Source organism: Filicampus tigris, chromosome 2, assembly GCF_054856515.1.
Source record: "Filicampus tigris isolate MCC_2025a chromosome 2, RoL_Ftig_1.0, whole genome shotgun sequence".
In the NCBI taxonomy this organism is placed as follows: Eukaryota; Metazoa; Chordata; class Actinopteri; order Syngnathiformes; family Syngnathidae; genus Filicampus; species Filicampus tigris.
Genome location: NC_141218.1, coordinates 38,596,915 through 38,607,259, shown reverse-complemented (window position 1 = coordinate 38,607,259; position 10,345 = coordinate 38,596,915). Strand labels below are relative to the sequence as shown.

The following is a 10,345-nucleotide window of genomic DNA, read 5'->3' as shown; positions in this document are numbered from 1 at the left end:
AAACACTGACCGTTAGTAGGATAAGTAAGCCTAAAAAATAAAAATGGTTGACGTCAAATGCAACGAGTGTAAATCTTGAATTCCGTCGACGCCAAGGGTATACTGTACCCTTGTTGGCTATTGCCTACATTAAATTAGCTATGAAGCATATGTATGAGCGTTTTGTCACGTCTGTAGTTTTTCAGTCACGAGTTGCCCAGCTCTGAAGAACCCTGATAGAAATATTCGCCCTTTATTTATTTAGTTAGTTTTTCATATCCCTCGTGAGGATAAAGCGGTCCAGATAATGGATGGATGGATGTTATTTGAAGTGGACTCATGTTTCCCCTACAATATCGCTACATTAATTCGTTTAATGATCTGGTTTGCGTAATTACGTTAGTTTACTAATAGAACGTTGTCGTTTCAGATTAAATCAAATTCTACAAATCATCATTCTACAAATGTTCAACAGCAATGGAAATTTTGCTCACCCTGTCCTCACCGCCGATGCATTCACGAAGTTGCAAGTCGCTCAGAAGAAAATCTCTGTAAAGTTAAAACGGAAATCCGCCTGTCAGAGAGTCAGCCTTCACTGAAAAAGTCAAACGTAACCGTATCCGCTTACTTCCACTCATTCCTCTCGACAAACACTGAGTTATGCATATTCTGAAGACGAGCTACAACCTTTGGAAAACTGAGCAGGTTGAGAAGGATAACTTGCGATCGAACAGTGCTATGAATTATGTTTTAAGTTTTAAAAGGGTTAATTCCAGTCATATTTATTCAGTATTGTCCATCCATCCATCAGGGCATGGGGCAAGAGGGGGCCTCAAATAAATGTGCCCCCTCAAAGTAAATCCTCCAAAATATATTATATTTCACAACTTTGATTATTTCATGCCTCCCTCCCTCGCTCCACTTCTTACTGTCTTGCTCAAAAATGAAATATATCAAGTTGTTTCACGACTCCACTCCATCTCGACTTTACACTCTGTGAGGGATAGCTGTCTGCAGCGAGCTGAGACCCAACTTCCATCACCCACGTGTTGGGCGTAACAGTAATATATTACATTTGGGCAGTAACAAAGTAATATAACAAGTTACCGTTAAATTTTTTGTGTTACAATTTCGGTAACACAAGACACATTTAATCACATAATATAAATAATAGAGCAGTTTATTACCTCACTTCCCATGTACACTATATATTTAACCAATTACAACAATTAGAACTCCTTGACACACTAGTAGTGTGATGCAGCTATAATGAACCAACTTTCGGTGTCAGATCTCTTCCAAGCATTTTGTGTGTTTCTACACCGATGGTTAGCATTTCTCATAACTGAGAAGTTATTGTTTGTGACACCGATCACGGTCATGCTTCATAAAACATTAATGCAAAACATTTACTCAAAAGATAAGCAGGAACAAACCAAACCAAAACCAGCGAATAAATTGTGAAGAAATCTGAGTATTTTTGCTTTCCAGATATGATTTTAATGAATTGTGTGCCATCAATTGCAGTATGTAAAACAGAGGTCATTCTGATTGGTTGTTAGCAATCGAATGCAAATCCATCATGTACTTCATTTCGTATTGTTGGTTCCCGTTTGCATTTAGTATTTCTCTATGATAAAAGCCATAATTGTTGTTGAAAATAAAATTTCTACAAAAAAAAAAGCCTCGAAGCCGATACGTCCGGTGGCCAATGACCTCACTCTACGGCAAATCCAATAAGCCAAACTACAATACGGGTACTGAACTAATCTACAGAGTTCTATTTAAAGAGTGTCTACCTCTTCTAAGTTAGTGTGTATTTTACTTAGTATTCTATAGTTATTACAGACACTCACAGTTTTCTTTTCTTATACACTTTTTAAATGACAGCCTCTAACCTTAGTTCTTTGAAATTGATATCTCTCAATGTTAGAGGTATCTGTAATAACACAGAGAAAATCTACTTTTATGTTTTGTAGACGGAAGAGTTCACATTTAATTTTTTTGCAAGAGACTCACTCAGAAAGTGGTGATGTGAAATTTTGGAAGGCTCAGTGGGGAGACCAATGTTACTTCAACCATGGCTCAATTCAGTCAGCAGGGGTCAGTATTTTATTTAATAAATTCAGAGGTGACACAATTGAATCTTTTCTTTCAGAAGATGGTCGGTGGATTATTTTGGTAATTAAAATAGACAACTCTTTCTTTATAACCTGTAATCTTTATAGTCACAACACTGTTGCTCAAAAAAGAGTAATGTTTACACATATTTGGAAGAAACTTACTGGTTTTAAAACCAAATACAATGAAGCACATAAAATAATTGGAGGCGACTTTAATAATGCCCCTGATGATTTAGTGGATAGTGTTGTGTGCCTACCTTAATACTCCATTAGGTTGAGCACTCTGAATTGAATGAGGACATAAAGTGTTTCTTTCTCTTGCTTTATTACATAACAGTCATTACTCGACAATATTCCATGTCCCTTCTTTTCTCTCCCGCCCCTACGTCATGACGTTACGACGCAACCAACACCAATACACGACATCCCCCTTTTCCTTGGATTACAACCTTCAATAATTGTCACGATTGACTTTTTTTTCAACAATATCTTCTTGTCTGTCTTTCTAACTATTTAAAATCTAACTACCTCACAACACATACTGTACTTTTTCTTTTTTTTTTTTTAATACATATATATGCAACCTTGAACTTTCACATTTTATACTCTCTCTTCACACTTATTCACGTTTATCTAACCACAAAATCACGAAATCTCTGGTATCTTTTTAGCCCTCAGAGGTCTAGTTAGTTTCTCTGGACTCTGAGTGCCCTCTTGTGATGTAGGAGGGTAAAAGTCAATCTTTGTGTTCGCTTCATTTTCTACATTTTCAGGTAGTTTGTCTTATCCATGGTGTTCCTCTTTGTTCTCACCCATCTCATATTTCTTCACTTGTGTCATGTTCCGGTAATAACGAGCTCCTGTTGGCGATTCAACAATGACTTGGTTTCCAGTTTTGCGCACAACTTTGTGTGGTGTCGTGTTGAACGGTGTTGTAAACGTGTCCACTTTGTCTTGTCGAACCAGAACTGTCACCAATGTCCACTTTTGAATACTGAGCTCCTCTTCTTTCATCTGCATACATTTTTGACTTTCCCTTCTGTTCTGAGTCTCTGTCACGTACATCCAAATCACTTGTTTTTGGTTCACAAATGTCAGGTAATTTTCCTCTCATTTTGCGGTTGAACAAAAGTTCTGCTGGACTTCTGTCTGTGGTTGGATGTTCAATACTGCCATAAACGGTAACATATTTCCTCAGCTTTCGTTTCCAATCAAGTCCTTCAGCTTGTGCAATCATTATTCTCTTCATTAAGGATGCATTTTGACGTTCCACTTCTCCATTCACTTGGGCCCATTTTGGTGTTGTATTCACATTTTTTATTCCATTAGTTTCACAGTATTCTCTGAACAATTCAGATTTGAACTGTGGGCCATTATCAGACTTCATCAGAGTCAAGAGAGTCAATGATTTTTTCAGAAGTCGTAGATGTCATTATATCATACTCATAATATCGACTATAGTAGTCCATCAGTACGAGTATTGAGTGGTTTGAAGGTAGCGGTCCCAGTATATCTACTGCCACACCTCGCCATGGTCCATCCGGTAAAAGTGTGTTTCTCAGTGGTTCAGGTGGATCTGGTCGTGCTACTATTTGGCATCCGTGACATGCTTTACAAAATTTTTCAGCAGCTGTATCTATGCCAGGCCACCAAACCTTTGTTCTGATATGTTTCTTTGTGCCAACAATTCCTAAATGTCCTTCATGAGCCAGTGAAGCCAGTTTTCTGGCAACACAATGCGAGTTCCTCGTAAAACTATATAGCCAATCACACACAGTTCATTTGCAATGGGTGCATAGGCCTTGCATTTTTCAAAGTGTCCATTTTTTATTTCTTTTCGCACTTCTATTAACTCTGAATCTGTAGCAGAGGCTTCTTCAACCTCTCTTGCAGTGAGTGCCTTCGGTGTAGCATTGACTGTAACAAATCTCCTAGGCCTATACAGATTTTATCTCGTCAGGATGGGTGAGAAAACCCAATATTCCAAATAACCCATGACCTTTCAAATCGTAAATTAAGAGTCAAATGCAGAGAGGTATGAACGATATGAACGAAGTGGCACGAAAAGAAGAAGAATCTCAGTGGAGTACCATCTGAAAGAAACTCAGAGACATCCATCCAACCATTATCTATACCGCTTATCCTCACAAGGGTCGCGGGGCGTGCTGGAGCCTATCCCAGCTGTCTTCAAGCAGTAGGCAGGGGACACCCTGAATTAGTTGCCAGTCAATCGCAGGGCGCACAAAGACAAACATCCGCACTCACAATCACACCTAGGGGCAATTTAAAGAGTCCAATCAACTTACCATGCATGTTTTTGGAATGTGGGAGGAAACCGGAGTACCCGGAGAAAACCCACGCAGGCACGGGGAGAACATGCAAACTTCACACAGGGAGGCCGGAGCCGGGATCGAACCCATGACCTCTGAACTGTGAGGCGGACGTGCTAACCAGTCGACAACTCAGAGACAAACAGACCATAAAAAATGGACAGCAAGTACATACTTTAAAATACCTCTCCTAGTTTCATGACTAACACACTAAGTTTATGTCATCTAAATGTGATCTTGTTTTACTTTTAACTGAACGCGCATGAATAACACTTGTACATGTTGTCACTATCTATTGTTTTAGGATTTTAGCTATCCATGCATTCATGAATAACACTAGTTTATGTTATTATCTATTTGTTTTAGGATTTTAGACATCCATGCATTCCTGAATAACAATCTGTGAAATCATTATAACTGTTTCGGATGTAACTATGTCTTTGTGCATATTCATGAAAATGCCAAAGTTATGTTATGCCATCTATATATCTCTATATTTTTTATATACAATAATTTGGTATGATGTATTTGTAAACATCCAAGTTCTCCAAGTTAGATCATATGCACATAGCACGTATTGTAACTAGATGTGTAAATGTTTGAACTGTGTTCTTCAATGGGAGTGATTTCAATCCATGTAGAGTTAGTAAATACAATACAGCTCAAACTCTGATAAACAGCACAGCTAGCAACAAGCTTTTGGGGGCATGTGTGTGTGTGTGTGTATGCAGTCCTCTCTTGAGGGGATGCCTTGAGGGGATGCGTGTGTGTGTGTGTGTGTGTGTGTGTGTGTGTGTGTGCGTGGGGGTGTGTGTGTGTATGTGTGTACGCGTTTTTTAAAATTCTGAATGATTAATATGTATTATTTTTCTTTTCAGAACAGTACTGAAGTGTAACAAGTTCCCTACATATTAGGTAAGTGACAAACGGACTCCAATCATTAGTTTGTCTGTAAACAGAGTGTACAATGTAACTGGGTGTGTTTTTTTTTTCTTAGCTTTTAAAAAAAGTCCCCAACCTCTGTTACACGCCTAAGAAGAACGTACCCAAATGGTCTGCTTATGAACCTCCAACGGTCAGTAGCCATAAATGCAGACGTGTCAGGGAGAGTTTAAACCATTATTGTGGAAATAATATTTCATTCAAAAATTCATTAATTTATTTAAAATCATATTTAAACACCTACATAAGGTTTTTTTTACAAATTGTTCAGCTTCAATGTTTAAAAACATTAACATTGACTAATGTTGACCTTCTTTATTATTAACACAATTATTGTGTAGGCTCATATTTAAACACCTACATAAGGTTTTTTACAAAATGGTCAGCCTTAACGTTTAAAATCAGGTCTTTATCATTAACATTTACCTTATGAATCCCTATCATTCTTATTAATGCAATTAATGTGTAGACTCATATTTAATTACTTACATAAGTTTTTTCCAAATTAGTCAGTCTCAACATTTAAAAACTTTAATATTTACTAATGTTGACCTTTCTTTATTAATAACGCAAGTATTGTGTAGACTCATAATCACGTTTTTTTCAAACGAGTCAGTCTCAACATTTAAAAACTTTATCATTAACATTTACTTGATGGACCTCTATCTTTATTAACAATGCAATAATGTATAGACTAATTATATTGTGTATTTGATCATCTGTTATTGTTGACCATGTTTTCTTACATCTCCAGTGTTGAAACATCGACCTGTTACTTTAATGGATACTTTTACTTGCATAAATGTTTGTTTAGAATTCTGGTATTTTAAAAATCATGGTGAGAGATTGACGTAAACTCATTAATCAAAGCAGGAGGTAAAACCTATACAATATAATATTTCTTGTTTCAGCCTAAAGCTCTGTCGTATTTGTAGATTTATGAAATACAAGTTCCTCACCAGTGAATCAGTATATGCATGAGTAGACCCCCACATACTGGAGTGTTCAAGCTGGCTTATCTTTTTTTATGACCTCCTCACATCCACCTTAGCAGGAAGGATGAGAAATCAAACTACAAGGAGTAAAGTTATATGCAAAATCAGAGACACCCTGAGCTATCCATCCTCTCACCAATCTGCCTCCAACCAGCTGCTTGAGTGATGTCCAACAGGGGCTGACTTTGTCAAATTGTAGAGATATTGGTTGACGTTGTATGTTATACATCGTTGTGAGGTGGTAAAAGATGATCTGACATGTAAGGAAGAGTATCTTTCAGTTCATTTGAACCTAGCATGTGTTTAACATGCGAGTAATCGTTTGACAAATGTACACAGTTCTTACACGCACATAGATTTGAAAGTTTTGTTTATTGTTTGTTGGTTTGTTTTTAAATGATGCCCTGTCCCACTCAATTATTGGGTAAGAGTTGGGTCCTTAAAAAAATAAACCACATGTTGAGAAAAATGAAGGTATCAAGCTAAGTTTATGAAGTAATGTCAACTTAAATGTTATTTTTAAGCTAACCAACAATACAATGTGAGTATGCAGACTAAATGAAGTGAATGTCATCATCAACATTATTTGAAGTCAATCCATAAAAGTTAAAAGTTTTGAATGAAGTGAATGTCATTATCAACGTTGTTATTTGAAATCAAATTATAAAAAATGAAAGCTTATCTCCCTGATTTACATGTTCAACATGCATTGATGAAAGCAAGTATTTTTGTATTTTACTTATGAAAGTGTAGAACTGTGACTCTCAGGTTTTTTTTACAAACACATACTTTTACCAGCACAAATGTTTGTTGAGAATCCTAATATTTTAAAAGTCATTATGAGAGTTCATCTAATTTATCAGAGCAGGAAGTAAAACCTACACAATATATTGTTTCAGTAAAAGGGGGTAAAGTTCTGTCATATTGGGTTATTTCTGAACTTTTCCACCTCGAGCCGCATACAAATTCATCAATGTCCTTCAATTAACCACGCCCTGTCTATCTCTCACATGCTCTCTCTCTCTCTCTCTCTCTCTCTCTCTCTCTCTAACGAGAAAACCATGCCTATGGCGAGGAGGCGTGTCATCCACATCCCCTTTCGGTAGGTATAAGACAGCAGATCTCCAAACCAACCCATAACCTGTGGCTCGAGAAAAAGAAAACAACATCCGCAATGCCAGTAACTAGACAGACATCCAGACGCATAGAAACGGTATGGGCACCATTGGGACCCCAAAGTGGTCAGCCGATGGAGAGTGGTCCTGGGGTTAAAAGGTCGAGACAAACCTTTGACACAGATAATCGCCAAACAAGACAATAATGATTGTGTAGAAACAGCAGTGAATGTGGCTGGCATAAACCTCACGGTGGAACCAACGGTGACCGCTGACCACGTTTTTACAACGGAGTGCCCTCAGCAGAAGCTGTCGGTGTTCGAGGAGGCTGAGAAGGAGAACATACCCCCAATGGACATCCTTCAAACGTCCCTGATCGGAGTTGTCAAGACTTTACCAAAAGAGACGTTGACTGAGGAAGGGGACCAAAAGGGGGAGGAGAAGGATGACGATGAGTTGAAGGAAGAGGAGGATGAAACAGACGCAGAGGAAGAGGAGGAAGAAGAGGAGCTTGAGTCAGAAAAGGATGAGGAGTCAGAAAAGGAGGAGGCGGAGGAGCCCAAGAAGGAGGAGTCGGAGTCAGAGGAGGAGAAGGGTCTCGCATGGATGATGCCTTCATATGGCTGGATGACTGCATCATTTGGTACAATATGAATGTACCAAACAGTCAATCAATTACTTGTTGTAGGATGTGTTAGTGAAATATACGAAAGAACAATGTGACGTGTGTAAAAATGATCACCCTAGTCCGAGTCACCACACGTGTCAGACTGTGGAGGGGGAAGATTATTATTACGACACACACTTTTATGATGTGACAAGGTTACTCTGTAACAAGAAATTTCTCCCTAGCCTTGATTACATGTTGAACCTGTATCAAGTGCCCACCGAGTATCAACAAGTTAAAGACACGGCCCAGATAGTCTCAGAGAGTTATCACATGAAAATTAATTTTTTGACAAGCTCTGAGGGAGTACATGGGCCCCCTACCGGCGTCAACATCTCTGACAAGGCTAGAAAGTTGTTGGAGGATTACTATTGAGAAGTGACAAGCCATAGGCTTCAACATTGATGAACCTGATGAGAGAAAGTGATTTTGTTGAGATAAAGTGTCAAGATCTATGTTTTTTTAAGTTTGGAATAAACGCTTACCTTGTCAGGTATTCACCTGTTCTCATCAACCCTGCCCTTTAGGTCAAACAGTAACACCTTCTCAACCTTTTGACAGTCTGTTTTTTATTTATATCAATAAATACTTTTTGAAAATTCCTGTAATCCTGCATATGTTTAGGTAAGATTCATCGATATTGTACTTTTGAAAAAAAGAAAGTGTTAATAAATGTATACTTATACTTTGCACAATCATACAGGCTCTAATTAATAATCTACAGTTTAACGATGAAACATATTACAAGTACAACCAAAGATTACATACAGCAACTCATATTGTTAAGATTTATTGATACTGTACTTACATAAAAAAGAAAGGTTAATTCATTTATACTTGGCTTTTTGACACAATTATACAATCAATGATGTTTTTACTATTTTTCATATATTTAGGTGAGGTTCAATAAATGTAAAAGGCAAAATAAGTTTTTGGAGGTCTTCTCGATGTGTTTAGATGATTTTTTTGTTGGTTTACAGCTATTTAGGTAACAGTTTGGCCATTGTACGTTTAAGGGTTTATTTCAGTATATTTGAGAATGTTTAGGTGATAGAGTATTTAATATTTAAGAATTATTAGAGTACTTCCAGCTGTGTTAAATTCACATTGCACAGACCTAATTAGGACCACATTTTGGTTACATCTGGGATTATTGGGATTACCTTTACCTGATTTTAAGATATTAATGTAATTAATGTTTTGGGTTTATTTCAGTATATTAGAGAATGTTTAGGTGACTTCATGAGTTTTTAAAAATATATTTAAGAATTACTTGAGTACATTTAGGAATATTAAATTCATGTTGTACCCGAACACTCGGACCATAGTTTGTTTACATAGAGGATTATTGGGGTAATCTTTAGGTTATACTTCATTGACAAATATTAAGGTAACTGAGTTGAGTTGAGTTTGATTTTATTTGAAAAGAGGGACAACACATATTAATGAACATGTACATGTAAATATGCAAGGGCAACAGTAGGTAAAAAACACAGGACACAGACAAATTTGAGATACATGCAATCTAGGCAGTGTTGTGTGTGTGTTTCATGAAGTATCTCGGTACATATAAGAATGGTTAGATAACTTTTAAGAAAGTAGGTGGCTACATCTAGAAATGTTACATTCACATTGAGTTCACAAGAATTACTTGAGTACATCCAGAAGTGTTAAGTACAAAGTGCACATGAACAGGTGGAACATTTTTTGTTACATATTTTGTTACATCTGGTATTACCTTTACCTTTTTACCCTTAACTGATTTAAAGATATTACAGGAATTTTCAAAAAGTATTTATTGATAGAAATAAAAAACATCTAAAAAATGACAAATCAAGGCACTTTGGACAAATGTAAAACACCAGTCCACGGACCCGCCTGGGAATAAACTCACCCCTACTTGGAAACCAAACAATTCTCTGGGACACCTGACTGATGATACCGTGAACACTAACGATGCTTATGGAAACCCCAGCAACTCCATAAAGTAGACTGTCGAATGGTTGAGAAGGTGTTACTGTTTGACCTAAGGGACAGGGTTCATGAGAACAACATCTGACAAGCGAAACAAGTTGAGCATTTATTCCAAAAAAAACCCATAGATTGCGATGCGACACTTTCTCTCAACAAAATCACTTTCTCTTAACAGGTTCATCAGTGTTGAAGTCTATGGCTTGTGAAGCATTTTAAGGGC

General features: G+C 37.2%; 1 protein-coding gene across 3 annotated transcripts in view; it reads right to left on the bottom strand.

Annotated features, from left to right (window-relative positions):
• Nucleotides 1-2,459, bottom strand: part of hvcn1 (hydrogen voltage-gated channel 1) — a 58,189-nt gene extending 55,730 nt beyond the window's left edge. The window contains exons 1-2 of one of the 3 annotated variants that reach the window (XM_086024158.1): nt 2,360-2,453; nt 474-528 (exon numbers count right to left, since the gene is read on the bottom strand). The gene's annotated coding sequence lies outside the window, so the exon portion shown is untranslated. Of the gene's footprint in view, nt 1-473; nt 529-607; nt 762-2,359 lie in introns of those variants that run through there. The other 2 variants (XM_086024159.1, XM_086024160.1) reach the window with 2 other exon arrangements.
• Between the last annotated feature and the right edge of the window lie 7,886 nt (nt 2,460-10,345).